This window comes from Eulemur rufifrons, chromosome 7, assembly GCF_041146395.1.
Source record: "Eulemur rufifrons isolate Redbay chromosome 7, OSU_ERuf_1, whole genome shotgun sequence".
In the NCBI taxonomy this organism is placed as follows: domain Eukaryota; kingdom Metazoa; phylum Chordata; class Mammalia; order Primates; family Lemuridae; genus Eulemur; species Eulemur rufifrons.
Genome location: NC_090989.1, coordinates 217,681,495 through 217,701,925, shown reverse-complemented (window position 1 = coordinate 217,701,925; position 20,431 = coordinate 217,681,495).

Below are 20,431 nucleotides of genomic sequence, written 5' to 3'. Positions count from 1 at the left end.
GCTCTCCTTTACATAACTTGTATTCCAGCCAAACCAGACTGTTTACTGTTCCTTAGATGTGCACTAGCTCCTAGCTCCTTACCTTTTGCTCTCTTTAAATGATTTTCTTCACTGTACAATTTCCTCCGTGCCCATTGCTGCCTGTCAAAATGCTGCCTTCCTTTAAGGCTCAGATCCAATACCTCCACGAAATCTTTTCTAATCCGCTCAGTAAGAAGAAATGCCAATAACACTGCACATCCCTCTGTTTTGGCACTTGTGACATTTTACTTGGACTTGTAGCAGTAACGAATTCTACTGGATTTGGTGTCAGATAACTTAGGGTTGAGTCTGGGTTCTGCCTTTTATTTTACTTTGGTGTGATTTTGGTGCAAATCGTTTAGCTTCTCTTAGCCCAATTTTCTCTCACATTCTTTAAATAAGAATGAGCACTTCTATATAACTCACAGGGTTGTTCTGAATATCAGATGGAAAGAAATATATATGTATATATATGTTTTACAATATTCATTTATATTTTGGCTAATCTCAACTGCATACCAAATTCTCTGTATCTAAGAACTGTTTCATTCATTTTTTGTGTGTCCTTCACAATACTTTTTTTAAGGATTTGTGTATAGCAGGTACTCAATAAGGATTAGTTGAATTATTAAATATTTTAATATAAAAATGTCATTAAAAATGTCAAGAGTTATCTTAAGTTCATATCCCCCATAAAGGTTGATTTTTAGATGCTATCTTTCCCTTTGTTCACTTATTTATTATTTATTCTCAATACACTTCCATTCTTCAGTCCTAATGGTATAAGATCATACTATCTGCTTATACTTATGTAGCATTCCCCTCAAAATGTTTCTAGTCCAGTCCAGCTAAAATTTCTATCAATTATATCTTTCATCCTTCTTTCAAAAAAGTCGTTTGAATGTTTCAGTATGGTAATGTTCTAGTAATCTCCACATATAATTTTATAGTACTACAGTTTTAGAATTTAGAATCAGTTTAGAATTTAGATCAGTTTAGAATTTACAGTTTAGAATTTAGATCTCATCATTCTTTTACCTCAAATAAAGCCAACACACACACATACACATGCACACACACACGTACACAAAGAGAAGAGAAAGGATTTTTTTTTTTTTACAAATCAGAGTTCTTATGGATGAAGTGATTCTTCTTCCTTATGCTTTGAAGGTTCATCCAAATGTGAGAAACTAGAGAACAGAGAACCAGGATTTATATATACTATGTATATAATTTGCACTTGCTCCTACAGCCTGACCTGCCTTTTGGTCAGTTACGATGATTGCCTCACTGGACTCCTACTCCTTATTTCTCTCTTCTGTTCCTTCCAATGTCCTTGGTCCAAGAGCCCTGCCTCAGAACTACCCAGCAGTTAGGATGGGACCCATGGGGGAAGGGAATGGTGAAAGGTGATGCAGAGATATTGACTAGGCAACAGTTTGGAGCATGTGCATCACAATGAGAAAGTGTCCCTCAGTTCAAAATGCTCATCTGAAAAAAGAAATCACTATTGTTTATTTCTGTGATTGTACCAATGTAGAATCAACCTAAGGGATCCAAGATCCTATCCCTGGTCTGTGGAGAGAACGGGAGGTGCACTGCTCCAGTGGGAAGAAAACTTGTTTGGGTTATTTTAGAGGCAGCATAGGATTAGGGAGTGACATAATCCCCTTCTTGGAAAAGTCTGGCTGGATTTTGTGCCATTTTCGGAAAGCATGGGTGATGCACCAATAATGAGAGGCTGCTTGGAAAAAGAACTATGTGGAAACCTCCTAACCCCCTTGTGTTTTATCTGAGGAGGATCAAGCAGGAAGGAAAAAAAAAAAAAAACCTAAAAAACTTAGGCACAAACGAATGTGCAAGTTCCTATTACTCCTGATACAAAAAAGTGTGCCCAGAAAACTGGACAGCAAATTTGTCTGATCCTATGGGGACTGTATATATTTAGATAGAATCTTAGACAGTCTCAAAGATTCTTAAGTAGAATGTTCCATTTTGTCCTGGGTTGCAGGAGGGTATTTTGTGAGAAGAGGAACTGTGCAAAGAAAAGGATTATCAGAAGCTGTGAAGCTGTGTTGAATCAAGCGGGCTGTGGGAGTTGCTCAGATAGAAATAGAGCATAATTTGTTTATGAAACTCTCTTTAACATTGTCATTGCTGTTGGCTCTGAGCACTCTGAGCTTGTGTAATTTGTGGCTGGAGGGTGGGATCTAGTTTGTGACTCCATTCTCTCATGTTCTCTCTGTTTATAGTGATGAAGAGGATGGTGGCAAACTAGGTGACCTGATTTTTTTACACTGGTGAGTGTATATTGTACTGATCCATGTGTAACACTGTTTTGAGTACTTCCTGGAGGGCAAGTCTTGTCTAGATGAATTCCCTCAGTCTTTGCTTCTCTGAGAAGCTCTTTATTTCCCCTTCGTATATGAAACTTAGTTTTGCAGGGTACAAGGTTCTAGGATGGCCATTATTCTGTTTGAGAAGAGTGAGAATGGGGCCCCAGTCTCTTCTTGCTTGTAAGATTTGACAGAGCCATCCCTAAACACCTGGAGTCAAGAAAAAAAAAAAAAAAGAAAGAGAAATGAAACTATTCTCCGAGTCTTAGCATATTGGCTCTGTGTTGGGGCACTCCTTCAACACTTAGCCAGGCCATTTGCAATTCTGCCTTAGCCTTCACTTCCTTCTTGCAGGGAACCTAAGGTCAGCCCAAAGTGACAAAGCTTAGCATCTTCTCAGGTCTTCTCTGAGCATGTGTTGGCCCTGGGCACATCATGGCCTTCTAATTCCCTGCTGTGCACAGGAGCTTTTCCCAGCCTTTACTCCCCCATGTATCTCCTTCCCCAGCCTCTTCCTTCCCAGGATTTCCTGTCTCTGCTTGCCCTGACTTTTATCCTTTGCCACAGGTGGCTGCAGCTAGTATATTTGCTTTGAGATGCTCCTGACAAACACAGTCTGGGGAAGCTGCTTCAGTCAGGAGAAACAAAGGCCAGCCTATCTGTGATTCTGTGTTTTCACCTGTCCGGTGGCAAACAGAATCACAATTAAACACACAATCACAATGAATTCAAATAATTAATTGAGTATTTAGTAATTAATTAATTCACAATTCTTTGTTTTGTTTTTTTAATTTTTTGTTTATTTCAGCATATTACGGGGCTACAAATGTTTAAGTTACGTATATTGCCTTTGCCCCACCTGAGTCAGAGCTTCAAGCATGTCCATCCCCCAGAAAGTGCGCCCTGCACCCATTAGCAGTGTATATACCCATCCCCGCCTCCCCTTCCCATCTGCCTGACACCTAATGAATGTTATTACTAAATGTGCTCTTAAGTGTTGGTCAGTTAATACCAACTTGATGGTGAGTACATGTGGAGCTTGTTTTTCCATTCTTGTGATACTTCACTTAGTGGAATGGGCTCTAGCTCTATCCAGGATAATACAAAGGTACCTGATCACCGTTGTTTTTTGTGGCTAAGTAGAACTCCATGATATACACACACACACACCTCACATTTTATTAATCCGCTCATGTACTGATGGACACGTGGGTTGTTTCCACATCTTTGCAACTGTGAATTGTGCTGCTATAAACCTTCTAGTGCAGATGTCTCTTTTATAGAATATCTTTAATGGGATTGCTGGATCAAATGGTAGCTCTACTTGTAGCTCTTTGAGGTATCTCCATATTACTTTCCACAGAGGTTGTACTAGTTTGCAGTCCCACCAGCAGTGTATGAGTCTTCCTATCTCTCCATATCCACGCCAACATTTATTGTTTTGGGACTTTGTGATAAAGGCCATTCTCACTGGAGATAGGTGACATCTCATTGTGGTTTTGATTTGCATTTTCCTGATGATTAGAGATGTTGAGCATATTTCCCATATGTTTTTTGGCCATTAGTCTGTCTTCTTTTGAAAAGTTTCTGTTCATGTCCTTTGGCCACTTTTTAATAGGGTTGTTTGATTTTTTTTCTTGCTGATTTTCCTGAGTTCTATAGAGATTCTAGTTATTGGCCCTTTATCGGATGTGTAACATGCTAATATTTTCTCCCATTCTACAGTCTCTCTCTCTTTCTCTCTCTTCCTCCCTTTCTCTCTCTCCCCTCGTTGGGAGAGAGCATTCTGTTCCTCTTTAATCTTCTTTTCCTGATTCTACTGGCTGGCTGTCTCACTGTCCACATACTTTCTCTTCTTTGATGGCTGTTGCTGACAGCCAAGTTCATGTAAATAAAAATAAACACATTTTTGGCAAATTGACAAGTGTTAGATAAGATCAACCTCCTCTCTTCAAAAGGCCAAAGGAAGGTAGGTTGATTAGCTTAATTCTTGGTCAAGGTGATAGAAGTTGAATTCTGGAAGGGATCAATTATCTTTTCAAAGGAACTCACTTTTTCCCACTGACCAAGGCTGCATGCCTATTGTATTTTCTTACATCTTCTTGCCAGTGACTTTTAAATGAACAAACTAGAGGTATTGGTCATCAAAGGAATGGATAGAGAACATTGACGGTATTATACAATACCTACTGGAAAAACATCTTGATGTGACACCTTCTGGATTTGTAGGTAGGAATATAATTTGAGCTCTAAATAGTTCAAGATAACTACCTGGAAAAGGGGCTAGGATGAGGGCAAGAATGCTAATTTTAACTACCTCTGGCTTTTCTTTTTTTTTTTTTTAAACTTCTTCATGCTCAGTTTGCTTCTTTAATTTTGTAAGAGATCTTGGACCCCAGTCTCTGGTCCGAGGAGTCAGGGCTGCAAGCAAACTCATCTTGGTCCTGGCGCACCTACATGGTTCACTAGCAGCACACATGGGTCCAGTTATTTGAATTGAAAACAGACTTGAATGAAGAGATATCTGTTTTGTGTCCCAATACCTTTGTGTCCAACAAGTTATCAGCAGGCTGTGTGGAATGAAAAGGTCTTCCAGCAATCTGGGCTCATCACTGTCTAGAGATTTAATTCGAGATCCCAGATCGTAAATTGGACTTGACGTCAAACAGCAGCCAATGCTGAGACTATGGCTGGGTGAGCTGGGCTTGCCACAGGCTGACTAACCGGCCGGCATGCTGTCACGTCTGGGTCATCCGCTGTCAGCGGACTGTTCCCTGTGGGAGGTCCAGGTCGCGAGCATTGCAATAGTCTAGACAGGAGGTGACAAACATGTTGACCTTTGCGACGAGATTGATCCCTGTGTTTTTTGACAGGAGACCTTTCCAGAACGGAGTCTCAGGAGGAACAGTCTAGAAACTTCATCATTTTTGAGTGGAATCAAACCTGTATGTCGGCTCCACCCAGACTGGAATGCCAAAGAGAGTTTCTCAAGGTTGATTTTTAGAGCTAAGAGGGATGTTTGTTTACTTTATCAGTTTTCCTGAAATGTTTGGGCTTCAGGAATGTGGGGTGTGGGGTGGAGCAAGGAGAGGAAAGAAAAAGGGGAAAAGAAGTTACTTTAACTGTATATCAACTCTGAGGCCTACTCCAGAAAAGGTGTTTCTCACATACTATTTCACTTAAACCTTATACCCTGTTATGAGGTTTCATTACTACTCTCACATTAAAGAGGAAAATGAGAGACTCAGAGATGATCAGACCTTCCCCAAGGCCACACAGCAAGTAGTTGCTAAGCCCAGATGTGGGCCTTGGTTTATTTCAATATTATGCCACCATGCCTTCCCAGGGTCTGTTATTTCAGTGGGAATGATTTCAGCTTCTCCTAGAACTCTGAGGGTTACACAAATGTTAAAATAATTTTAAAAATCAACTTTTGCTTCTCCTCAAATCATGTAACTTCGAGTAAAATGAAACTTGTCTCTTTATTTTGTAGCTGTGGGTGGTAGTCACCTGGATACCTCAGAAGAGAATAGGGATTGTTTAGTGAAGGAGGCGAAGTAGGAATTGATCTAGACCAGCGTGTACTAAAGTATATTCCATGGAACACTAGCCCCTGGACATTCTCTGCACGAAAAGCACTGGGGAACTTGACATAAAATATCCCCTTCCATGCAGAGTTATGTGATTCTATTTGCATTTTATTGAAATCCAAGTTTCTCAAACTTAATGGATCATGCAATATTTTTCCCCCCAGAAAATGGATTAACATCACATAGGTCTAATGTTTTGTGGGCCACATTTTGCAGACACTTGTTTAAGTTTTAATGGTAGTAATATCTCCCTGGATCTAGACTCAGAAACTTTATTAACTTCATCCAGGCAATGAGAACAAGATCAGTTGTCCAGGTTTTCGGTCGCCTGCTGTGGCCAAGGCTCTGACCTTTTAGCAAATGCAAGTATGATCCCAAAGAGCTTGAGAACTACTTGAATACTGTTTTGATGAGGATATTAATATTTTAAGTCTGAAAGAAATATACTAGGCTGGATACAGTTTTCTAAAGTGTATGGTATGTATTTCGTTATACTTAGAAGTCCCAAACTTTTGCACAGACCATCTTTCAGTAATGTATGATTATAAAGCACAATTATTTCAAATCTGAAGGCCATTCACCTTCTGCAGATAAAAAGAAAATCCCAAACCAAAATGCTTTTGAGGCATCTGGTAAAGGCTCCTTGGCCTTACTTTCCTCCCCATTCTTCTTTCTCCCTTGCACCCCTTCTCTCCACCTCCGACCACATCTGTATCCGTCTTTGAACACGCTGTTACTATGGGAATAGATGTGATTATAATACTTACATAGACAACTCTATATCCAAAACTCTCTAACTATCTTCAAGCTTAACTTCATGTACACAAGGCCGATAATCCTAAAAAGAGATTCCCACTGAGATTAACCAGAGATTTTGGGTTAACAAAAACCATTCTGGTTGGAAATGAATTTCAGCTACTATCTCATTCTAGGGACTATCAAATAAAATTAGGCCATTCCTCCAGTTATTTATTTTGGATTTTTTCATGTGTTTAATAGTACACTAGAGATGCTTTTTACTTGATTTAAAAAATGATTATATGTAATATAGAAAAAGGTTTCAAAGCTAGGGGGAATTATGTAAGCATATATGCCACTTTGGTTGCCTCAAGGTATTTATTGATTTATTTTACAATAATAAAATGTTTCACATGGACTGCCTGTTTAAAGGGGAATAGTATGTGGTTCAAGGATTTCCTTTAAATTTATTGGGAGGTTAAAATTTTACTTGCCCTGATAAACAGAAAATCCAATCTTCTAGATCTTCAGTTCAGTACTTAGAAGAGTAACTCCTTCCAAAGGGACTGCGAGACAGCTGACTTTCTCCAGGAGGAAGCTCTATGTATACACCACCCAGGCATATCTTGGCATTTTGATAAGCTTGGCTGAAGATCCCAATTTGAAAATGTTTCACAGCTATAGTCAGTAACACATTCTTTAAAATAAGAAAGGAAACAAATTACCTACATCTCCACTCCTTTACCTACTTGGCAAATAACTTATCTATCAGGGAAGGGGAAAAACAGTCTTAAAGTTAATAGTGTAGACCCTTCATCCACAAGGATTTTTCAGAAGGCTTTTAAGTTGGTGGCTTGGTTTGCATTATCGAAGCAGAACCCTAAAAGTGAGAAACAAAAGCTAGGTTCTATTTTTTTTTACCCTTTTACAGTCTTTTCTTTCTTTTGTCCTATGGAGTTTGTTTACACAGGGATGCAAATTACTATTAAATGGGGTAATCACAGCACAGTGGCAGATAAAAGTTAAAAAATGTTTGCCTTCCATGGTAAAGCCCAAACGATACCAGACTTCAGACAGCCTAGGTAAAATATTTCTGTTTGTACAGCATTAAAAAGAAAAGAATAATGTCCTCTAGAATGGTCTAGTGCATTTTCTAAAAAGTCCTTTCTTCAGAGTAAAGCGAATTGAGCTCCAGTTGTTTTTCAAATTGGGGTTAAGTGGATGGAGAATGAGACTGGAGCAAAATGAGGAGGAGACAGTAAAAATAGCTCTTAAGTGTAGACTGTCTGGGTTTAAATCTGGGTTTCTCCATCTACTAACTCCACAACTTCGGGCAAATTGATTAACTTCTCCCAGATCAACTTTCTTGTTTGTAAAATGGACTGAATACTAAAAGTACTGATTCCATACAATTTTAGTGGGGCTTACAGATGTGTGCATAGCCCAACAGAGAAGCTCTCAGTAGATGTTTTCTCTTATTATTTTTATTATTAGATACCCCTGATACCCACCTAAGGCCAGGCCCACATGGTAATTGATTTATTGAATCAACCCATTTTTAATGAGTGGTTACTATGAGCCTGGTACTTTGCTGGGACTGGAGATATGGAAATGCAAATGCAAGTGGAAATAAGGCCCATGTCCTCATGAATCTGGTGGGGACGATAATCAGTAAACACATAAAAATAGGTGATTTCACATGATACTAAAAGCTTTGACGAAACAAAGCAGAGAAGTGGTTGGAGCGCTCTACTGTAGACTGGCTGCTCAGGAAAGACCTCTCTGAGGAAATGTTCTTTAAGCCAACACCTAAATTAGCAGACAATGCCCTCATGAAGATCTAGGGAAGAGGATGAGGGAATGCCAAAAGCAAAGACCTTGAGGTGAGTAGGAGTTTGGAATGTTAGACTGATGGAAAGCAAGTGTGACTGAGGCAGAAGGAGCAGGGAGGAGATAGATTTAAAAAGAGTCAGAAAGCCAGATCACAGACAGCCTTGAAGGCCATGGTGAGATTTTTGAAAGATTTTATTCTATTGTGGTACTAATAAAACTACTGTACTATATACTTCTGTAGTATAGCTACTGTACTTCACGTATAAGAATGAGTCTGTGGAGCTTCCTTGGAAAAGCTGAATGCTTTTTTTTTTTTTTTAAATTGTTATGAGCACATAATAGGTGTATATATTTATGGGTACATGTGATGTTTTGATACAGGCATACAATGTGTAATGATCAAATCAGAGTTGTGAGGGTATCCAATACTTCAAGCATTTATCATTTCTTTGTGTTAGAAACATTCCAATTTCACTCTTAGTTATTTTGAAATATACAATAAATTATTATTGACTATAGTCCCCCTGTTGTGCTATCAAATACTATATCTTATCCATTCTATCTAACTATATTTTTCACCCTTGAACCATCCCTCTATCCTACACTCCCTGCTACCCTTCCCAGCCTCTGGTAACCATCATTCTACTCTCCATCTCCATGAATTCTACTGTTTCAATTTTTAGCTCCCACATATGAGGGAGGACATGTGAGATTTGTCTTTCTGTGCCTGGCTTATTTCACTTAACATAATGTTCTCCAGTTCCATCCATGTTGTTGCAAATGGCAGGATTTCATTCTTTTCTTTGTGGCTATGTAATATTCCATTGTGTACACATAGTAGTAGTTTTTGTGCCTTGGAAGAATTTCCATATTTATGCATGTATTACAGGTAGGAATACATGCTTCCAAGTTAGGTTTTATAAAACTTAGTAGAACTCCCTAGTCAAATATCTTCTCCCTTTTTTCTGCTTCATATTTTACCCCTTATTTATCTGTCTCTTACCTTAGCAAACAGCTAATAGCCTTTGTGGGCAAGGATTAGTTCAATGGGTCCCCATACTGACAGATGAACAGGATGCACATGATGAAGTTTATGACTGTCTGAGGTGGAAGCTGGGCTAAGGATGTCAGGAGGCTGTGCTGAGACCCGGGTTAGCTAGTCTGCGTCTCAGACCATGGAATAAAAATGGATTTGGCAGAAACACACTCTGTATGCCACAAGTAAGCCATTTCCTCTTCTACCACTTGTCACTACAGTACATGACACAGGTTACATTTTTCCTACTCATTTTAAAGTGGTCAATTTCATAGTTAGTGTCCACTCTGTTTCTTGTTGTTTTAAACCAGGCTAAGCCACCTGTGCACCATGTCCCAGTTAGTTCAGGAAAACAGACCTCATGCTGAGGAAATTACTAAGGACTGCCCTCTTCCTATTTGTTTGTGGCTTGCTCCCATGGCTCTTATCTTCCTGGTCCCATGTTTGGATGATTTCAGAGTCTCTGTCCAGTCAGAAACCCAGTGTCTGAAGTTGTCTGGTGGGGATAGGAGAAGATGTGGAGCATATTTATAGAGTAGGGAGACTCATTTCCCAGCTTGAACATGAAAGTAATTCCTTGTATTTTCATTACTCTGCTTCCCATTTGGTGTTTTTTTTTTTTTTTTTTTTTTTTTTTTTTTTTTTTTTTAAAGGTTTAAAAGAGGAAAAACTATTATGCCTGGTCATTTTAGTCACAGATTCCTCCATTAGCACATCAAGCTTGTGCGTAAAAACAGCTCTCTAAAACATGAGATGAAACCGTCTGCCAGCACCTAGCTCCCTGCAATCTGGACATTTTTAGCAGATAACTGTTATTTTATCACTTCCATATTTACCTGCCACACTTTTTAGCAGATTACTTGCCCCGGTTCAATATTACTATTATTATTTTCAGCCATTTCACTTACCAGAAAAAAACCTCACATAAAACATTCACAAATCAGGCTCCAGAGGAAGCAGAGGAACCAGAGGATCTCACTTAGTTTGAATTTTCATTATGGCTAAAAGTAGGAAAATAGCCAGTTAATATGGAGACATCAAATAAAACAAACCTAAACAATTGACTAATATCTGTGGATGGAGGTAAAACCTTAAACAGCTTCATTTTCTAACTCCAAAAATCATCATGAAAATGTTTGTGACATGCACATTAAAGAAGCTTCTTTCTTTTCAAGAGTTGTAATGAAATAGGGTAACAGAAATGGTCTAGAACAATTTCTGACATAAACACAGATTTAAAATTCTTCTTAAGTAGAAATAATTTTAGGGTTAATATTTTAATACAGAATGTTGCTAAAAATGGATAAAGAGGTGTGCCATCTCTTTACTCATTTTAACATGAGTTAAAATAATTTGATAAAACTGTGTTGAATATGGTCAACTAGATTAGAGATGCTTTAACATAAGTTTAGGCAGTATGGATTCATTTGCTAGTTCTTTATTCATTTATTGCAGTGGATGCCATGATGTGCTCCCCAGATCCACTCCCCTCCCTTCAGGACTAAGGTACTTAATACCTCAGCTGCTGATGGTTCACAGCTGAGGGTTTCCTTAGGCCTTTGCCTGGCTGAAGGGAGCTGCCTTGCCCCAGATTACCTGCTCTCCCCAGGGGCAGCTCACTTGCAATGACTGGTCCATGTAGAAATACAATGCTCTCTATTGGGAGCATCTTTGAAGGGCCATCCTAGTTCTGCATCTGACCCACAGTGCAACTCATCCCTCTGTCCAATTCTGCTCCCCTCACTCTATTACATGTTTCCCCCAGGATTACCCCCTGTATACTTCCTGAACACAAATATTTGCCTCAGAGTCTGTTTCCCAGAGACAATGACTTGAGACATTAATCAAATAATTTCGAGCACCTCTCATATGTCAAGGATGATTCTTGACGCTGGGGATATAGTGATGGATAAGACAGAAAATGTCCTTGCTATCATAGGCTTACCTTCCACTGGGAGGCGAAGAACCTGACAATAAACAGGTATTACAAAATAAAGTTTCAGACAGTGATAAATGCTATCAAGGGCATAAAACAAGATAATGTGTTTGAGATTGCTGGCAGTGTGTGTGTGTGTGTGTGTGTGTGTGTGTGTGTATGTGCATGTATGTGCACGTTTGTTTAGGGAAGTCCAATTTGAAAAAGTGACATTGCTGCTGAGAGCCCTGAATAACAAGGGGAAGCTGACCATGCAGACAGCCTAAGAAACAGCATTTGAATCAGGTACAAAAGGGATTTCAGTGACTCACGTTATGACTAGAGGATGAGCAAAGAAAGAATTCCTGGAGGAGGGAGCACTATATGTAAAGTAAACTTTAACGCACATGCTTCAACTTAGAACTACTTTATCTGCTTCATTCTTGTCCTTTGTTTTGTGACTCGTGGCTTACAAGATCAGTGAATGTTCCAGATGAAAATTCTAGTGTTATTCTCCGTGAGAGTCAGCTTGCTTCACTATTCCCAGTGGAAAACCAACTCTCTATCCCAAGATTTGTAGCTGTTCACCTTTGAAGATTGTTGGTGTTAAAGTGACCTGGGAAAAAGAGCTTTGTCTTATTTGTATCTACTTCCTTTCCTTCTGGAAAACAATTTGAAATCAGGCCCTATTTATATATTAATAGTATTAGTATTATCAATACTATAGTATTAATAATGAGACAACCTTAAAAAGCACAACATTCTTTTTCATATTCTGGAATAAATTTTTCACTGTGTAATGTAAAATTTGGTCTTTCCTCTCCTCCACTGAGTATTTCTGAAAGAATCTCTTTATTCTTTATTATAATAGTTGAATACAAACAGAACAATAAATGACACTCCTAAATTTTGTGGGTTTTCTTAACCTATTTAAATACTCCCTGTCAATGGGCTTAGGGTTATATTTGCATCTGATTAAAAAGTTTGAGTTTTTCACTTGGTGTCTTATAGCCAGATTTTCAGAGTAGCTAGGGAGAGCTCTGGAATACCTGTCATATGAAAAGTGATAGGAGGACAAGGAGAGAGGACCAAGAGAAGACCCCAAGGGCTTTCTTCAAGTATTGGAAGGTCTTTCTTGGGATGATGCTATAGTTTTTCTGTGTTATACTCATATGCAGAGTTAGGACAAAGGGTTAGAATTTGTGTCCAGCCAGATTTTCGCTCAACATGAGGAGAATCATTCTAAAAGTCACAATGTTCCAATAGTGGAATTGCTTTGCTCTGAGATAATGAGTTTCTCCTAGCTGAAGGCATTCAGGCTGAGACTGGATTGCTGAAAAAGCTCTCAAGCATTCAAATCTACTGGCAATGTGGAGGAAGAGTTTCTATATCAGATGTTGTATTGAGTTAGACAAACTCAAGGGTCCCATTTATGGTAAGCTTTTGTGGTTCTATGGCATGAGATAAAGACTATGACAAGTTTATTTCCTGAAAAGGAAGGAATTTATGAACATGAGCCCAAAGAATAGGGCCAGTATGTTAATGTCACTGGCACTGACCCTCATCACTGGGCCTTACTGTCACACATGCACCCACAGATGGCCTCTATAGTCATGCATATGCACACTGTCAACCCCTATAGCTGAGTGTGTACATACTATTGTCCTCAAACCCCACCACTACCTACCTTGGGCCCTTGATGCTGTACCAGAGGCACCACTGAGGCTCCCCACAGCTTTCACAGCCACTACAGACCCTTGCAACCCTTGGGAGTCATAGGACTCCCAAGTAGGTTGAATATAAAGAGGTCTACACCAAGACACATTATAATTAAGTTGTCAAAAGTCAAAGACAGAGAATTTTGAAAGTAGTAAGACAAAAGCAAATTGTCACATACAAGGGAACCTATATGAGATTATCCGTGGATTTCTCGATAAAAACCTTCCATACCAGGAAAGAGTGGGATGATATATTCAAAGTACTGAAAAAAAGTCAAACAAGAATACCATATCCTATAAATGTATCCTTTTAAAATGAAGGGGAAATAAAGTCTTTCCTAGACAAACAAAAACTGAGGCAGTTTACCAACGCCGGAACTGCCTTATAAAAAATGCTTAAGAGAGTTCTTCAAATGAAATTGAAAACACGCTAAACAGCAATGTGAGAGCATGTGAAAGTAGAAATTTCACAGGCAGAGGTAAATATATAATCAAAGGCAGAATAATATATAACATTATAATATTGGTGTGCAAATATAATATATAACACTGTAGTAATAGTGTGCACATAAACCATAATCCTAATATAAAAATTAAAAGACAAAAACATTAAGAATAACTAAAAGCAGTACATCCTCTGAAGTGAGGTATCACAAAAATGGAAGAATAGGCACCACATGTACTCGCTATCAAACTGGCAGTGACTGATCAACACTAAGGTGCTCACACAGTAGTAATATTCTTTGGGGGTAGGGGGGTTGGGGGTGGGTAAACTCACAACTAATGGATGCGGTGAGCATTGTAGGAGGGGAAAGGGCACATCTCAAATCATGGTTGGGATGTGGCAAAGTCATAACATGTAACCAAAATGTTTGTACCCCCATAATTTCCTGAAATAAAAAAATAAAAAAAAAAGAATAACTAAAAGCACACAAATTTGGTAATGGATTCACAATATAAAAACAAATAACCTCTGACTTCAAGAACACATAGTGGAGGAGGAGAATGGTAAATTCAGAGTTTTTCCACGAAATTGAACTTACATTGTTAACAAATTAAAGTAGTTGGTTATAACTACAAGAAGATTTATACAGCTTCGTGGTAACCACAAATGAAAAACCTATACTAGATACACAAAAGATAAATAGAAATGAATCAAACCAAATCACTCCAGAAAAAAAAAATCAAACAGCAAAAGAAGGGACCAGGAAGAGAGGAACAAGAGAACTGCAAGACAGACAGAAAACAATGAATACAATGGCGATAGTAAGTCCTTACCTATCAATGATCACTTTAAATGTTAATGGTTAAAGTTCTCAATAAAAAGGCATGGAATGGATTAAACAAATCAAGGTCCAGTCATACATTGTCTATTAGAGATTCGCTTTAAATGAAAGAACACAAATAGAATGAAAGTGAAGAGATGGGAAAAGATATTCCATGCAAATGGTAGCCAAGCATGCAAATGGTAACAAAAAGAGTAAGGGTATTTATAATTATATGAGACAAAATAGACTGTAAGTAAAGAACTGCTACTAGGGATAAAAATAGTCATTATATAATGATAAAAGGTTCAATTCACCTTCATAAGTGAATTCTAAATATTCAAAGAAGAATTAGTACTAACTCTTCTTAAACTCTTTGAAAAAGTAGAAAAGAGAGAACATTCCCAAGCTCATTTTATGAAGCCAGATCCCTCTGATTCCAAAGCCACATAAAAAGAAGATAAAACAATTGTAAATTTATATGCATCCAACATCAGAGCACTTAATATATAAAACAAATACTGAGAGATCTGAAGGGAGAAATTGACAACAAAACAAGAATAGTAGGAGAAGTCAGTACTCTACTTTTAATAATGGATAGAGCATCCTGGCAGAAAATCAGTAAGGAAGCAGGTAAGTTGAACAACACTATAGACCAAAATGGACCTAACAAACACATACAGAACTCTGAACCCAATAGTAGAAGAAGATACATTCTTTTCAAGCAAACATGAAACCTTCTCCAGAATAGATCACGTTAGATCACAAAACAAATCTTAACAGATATAAGAAGATTGAAATCATACTAAGTATCTTTTCTGACCACAGTGGAATAAAACTAGAGATCAATAACAAAAAGAAAACAGGAAAATTCACAAACAAATAGAAACTAAGCAACACACTCTTAAACAATGACTGCGCAAAGGAGGAAACAAAAAGGGAATTTAAATAAGACCTTGAGAGAAACAAAAATGAAGGTACAATTTACTGAAGCTTATGGGATGCAGCAAAAGTAATACTAAAAGGCAAGTTTATAGCATTAAACAACTATGTAAAAAAGAAGGAAGACCTCAATTAAACAGCCTAACTTTACTATTCACAGAACTAGAAGAAGAAGACAAAACTAAACTACAAGTTAGAAGAAGGAAAAAAATAATAAAGGCTAGAACAGAAATAAACAAAATAGAGCATAGAAAAATAATAGAAAAGATCTACAAAACTAACAGTTGGTTTTTTGAAAAGATAAACAAAATTCAGAAACCTTTAGCTAGATTAACCAAGAAAATAAGAGACAGGACTTAAATAAACAAAATTATAGGCTGGGCAGAGGGGGAGGGGTTAAAAAAATAAACAAAATTATAAATGAAAGGGAAGACATTACAACTGATACCACAGAAATAAAAAACATCATAAGGGACAATTATGAACAATTATTTACCAACAAATTGGTTAACCTAGAAGAAATAGATAAATTCCTAAAAAACATAAAACCCACCAAGACTGAGTCAAGAAGAAATAAAAAGTCTGAACAGACCAATCACAATCAAGGAGATTAAATCAGCAATCAAAAACCTCCTAACAAAAAAAAGTCCAGGACCAGATGGCTTCAGAAGTGAATTTTAAACATTCAAAGAAGAATTAATACAAACACTCTTCTAAAAAATAGAAATGAGAAACATTCCCAAACTAATTTTATGAATCCAGATCCCCATGATTCCAAAGCCAAACACAACACAAGAAAAGAAAGCTACAGGTTAATGTCCTTGATGAACACAGAAGCAAAAATCCTCCATCAAACCAAATTCAAGAGTTCATTTAAAAAAATTGCGTACCCTAATCAAGTGGGATTTATCCCTGGGATTCAAGTATAGTTCAACAAATGAAAATCAAGCAATGTGATACAACACATTGACAGAATGAAAAACAAAAACCACATGATCATCTCAATAGATGCAGAAAAAGCATTTGACAAAATTCAACATCCTTTAACGATAAAAACTCTGAACAAAATATATACAAGAGGAATGTAGCTCAACACAATAAAAGCCATATATGAAAAAACCACAGGTAATATCATGGTCAATGGGAAAAAACTGAAGGCTTTTCCTCTAAGGACCAGAAGAAAAAAAGAATGACTATTCTCACCACCATAATTCTGGAAATCTTAGCTAGAGCAATCAATCAAGCAAGAAAAAGAAATCGTATGTATTCAAATTGGAAGAGAAGAAGTAAAGTTGTCTCTGTTTGCAGATGACATGATCACATATACAGAAAACTTGAAAGATTGTCCCCCACAAAAAAACTGTTAGAACTAATAAATGAATTCACTACAGATGCATCAACAAACAAAATCAGTTGTGCTTCTACAAACCAATGACAAACTATTGGAAAGAGAAATTAAGAAAATAGTCCCATTTAACAACACAACCACAAAAAAAATAAAACAAAATACTAAGGAGTTAACCAAAGAGATGAAAGACCTGTTTATTGAAATGATAAAACATTGATGAAGCAAATTTAACAATATACAAGTAAATGGAAAGACATCCCATGTTCATGAATTAAAATAATGGATATTGTCAAAATATCTATACTATTTAAAGTGATCTATGGATTTAATGAAATCCCTATCAGAATCCAGTTGCATTTTTACAGAAATATGAAAAATAATCCTAAAATTCCAATGGTACTGCAAAAGATTCCAATCAGCAAAAGTATTCTTGAGCCAGAAGAACAAAACTGGAGGCATAATACTTCCTGACTTCAAATTATATTACAAAACTATAGCAATAAAAACAATACAGTACTGGCAGAAAATCAGACATATAAACCAATGGAACAGAATAGAGAGCCCAGAAATAAAACCATGCACTTAAGACTAATCTTCAACAAGGGTACGAAGAGCACACAATGGGAAAAATATAGTTTCTTCAACAAATAGTATTGGGTAAATTGGATATTCACATACAAAAAATGAAATAGAACCCCTATCTCAACACCATGTAGAAAAATCAACTTGAAGTGGATTAAAGATGTAAATGCAAAATTTGAAACTGTGAAACTCTTTGAAGAAAACAGAGAGAAAAAACTTCTTGACCTTTGTCTTGGCAATAATTTTCTGGACATTACACCACAAGCACAGAGAACAAAAGCAAAAATAGACAAGTGGAATTATAACAAAGTAAAAACTTCTGCACAGCAAAGGAAACAATCAAAATGAAAAGCAACTCATGGAATATGAAAAAATATTTAGAAACTATATATCTGATAAAGAGATAATATCCAAAATATATAAGTAACTCATACAATGCAATTCCAAAAAATACAAATAACTTGATTGAAAAATGAGCATAGGACTAAAATATACACTTCTTTTTTTTTTTTTTTTTTTTTTTTGAGACAGAGTCTCACTCTGTTGCCCGGGCTAGAGTGAGTGCCGTGGCGTCAGTCTAGCTCACAGCAACCTCAAACTCCTGGGCTTAAGCGATCCTACTGCCTCAGCCTCCCGAGTAGCTGGGACTACAGGCATGCGCCACCATGCCCGGCTAATTTTTTGTATATATATATTTTAGTTGTCCATATAATTTCTTTCTATTTTTAGTAGAGACGGGGTCTCACTCTTGCTCAGGCCGGTCTCGAACTCCTGACCTCGAGCGATCCACCCGCCTCGGCCTCCCAGAGTGCTAGGATTACAGGCGTGAGCCACCGCGCCCGGCCTATACACTTCTTAAAAGACGAAATCCAGATGGCCCACAGGCATATGAAAAGTTGCTCAACATTTCTAATTATCAGGAAAACGCAAATCAAAACCACAATAACGTATCACCTCATATCTGGTAGAATGGCTATTATTGAAATGGCAAAAGATAACAAGTGTTGGTGAGAATGTGGAGAAAAGTGAACCTTATGTGCTGTTGGTGGGAATGTAAATTAGTATGGCCATTATGGAACAGTATAGTGGTTTTTCAAAAAATTAAAAATAGAACTATAGTAGTCCCCCCCCTTATCCCCAGTTTTGCTTTCCTCAGTTTCAGTTACCCATGGTCAACTACAGTCTGAAAATATTAAATGGAAAATTCCAGAAATGAACAATTTATAAGTTTTAAATTGCACACCATTCTGAATAGCATGATCAAATCCTGTGCTGTCCTGTTCCATCCTGCCTGGAATGTGCATCTTCCCTTTGTCCAGCATGTCCATGCTGTATGCACTCCCTGCCTGTTAGTCACTTAGGACTTACCTTGGTTATCAGATCAACTGATCACAAGAAGGGTGAGCACAGTCTGATAAGATGTTTTGAGAGAGAGAATGAGAGAAACACCATATTTACATAATTTTTATTATAGCCTATTGTTATAATTGTTCTATTTTATTATTAGTTGTTGTTAATCTCTTACTGGGCCTAATTTATAAACTTTATAATAGGTGTGTGTATATAGGAAAAGATATAGTATATATAGGCTTCAGTACTACCTGCAGTTTCAGGCATCCACTGGGGTCTTGGAACACACCCCTCATGGGTAAGGGGGGACTACTGTGCCACGTGGCATTCAGCAATCCTCCTTTTGGGTACATATCCAAAGGAATTGAAAACAGGATCATGAAGAGATTTGCACTCCCATATTCTGTGCTTCCATGTTCATTAGTCATAATAGCCAAGATATGGAAACAGCCTAAGCGTCCATCAACAGAGGAATGGATAAAAAAATGTGGCATAGGTGTAATGGATGGACATAATACAATGGAATGTTATTTAACCTTAGAAAAGAAGGAAATCCTGTCATTTGTGATAAAATTGATGGTGTTGGAGGACACGCTAAGCAAAATACACAGGACACAAAAAGAAATACTGCATGATCTTACTTTTTGTGGAATCTAAAGTAAGTCAAGCTCATAGATGCAGAGAGTAGGCTGGTGTTGCCAGAGGCTGGGAGGAGGCGATGATGTGGTGAAAGGGGAAAAAATGGTAACTATGTAGAGGTGATAGACATGTTATGATAATTAGCTCCAATGTGGTGATCATTTCACAATGTATATCAAAACTTCAAGTTGTATATCTTAATTATATACAATTTTTATGTGTCAGAAAATTAAATAGTCACAAAATAAAATATTTCAGGAAAAAACCCCACACACATAAAGAAAACAAAAAAGCAAAAACCGAAAGAATCCAAAAGACAGGACTCATAGTTTGACAGTCTTTTTTTGTGGGAAGACCTCAAATTACTGAAAGGAAACAAATTTAATGGAACAATGTCCCTTTGACATCTGCCCAAGACAGTGACCACCTGTCAGCCTGTGGCGTGCAGAAAGGGGGACCCTCAGCGGCAAGGACCCCAGGAGGGCATCAGGCTGCCACTGACATGTACTCTGCTGCCTCTGGTAGCTTCCTCTTCTTTGCATGATAGCAAAATGACATCTCTGTAAATTTATGAACATGGTAGAACACCCAAGAAAAGAACAAGATTTCCAGTTTCCTTTTAAAAATTGTACATTTTATTATCATAAATTTAACTTTTCAGAAACTCCTATAAACTTTAATTTGTAGAAGGGTGGCGTGGCATAGCAGAAAAAGCCTCAGAACTTTGATCTCGTCTCTTCCATTGTGGTGGATCTATTCATATGACTGTTGACCTAATTGGTTTCGCTCCAGGGTTGAGGCTCGTACTTCTCCATGCTATTCAGGTTGGGCTTGAACCTGAGCGAAGTGACACATGCCACTTCTGGGCAGAAGGCAGTCTGTGCTTCCCCAATTCTGTTTTCCCTGAGGCACCACTCTGGGCAGTGGTCCAGAGGAGGTGCGCTCATCCTCCTGTGTCGCAGAGTGAAGATGATGCAGACAAGAGCTGCGGCTGGCTTGGGACGATCATGTCCCAAGAATGAGAAAACACTCTTTGTAGTAACCCACAGAGATTTCAGGGGTTGTTTACTCTTGCAACATGGCTGAGAACATTTTGATTGCTACAGAAATACAGTAGT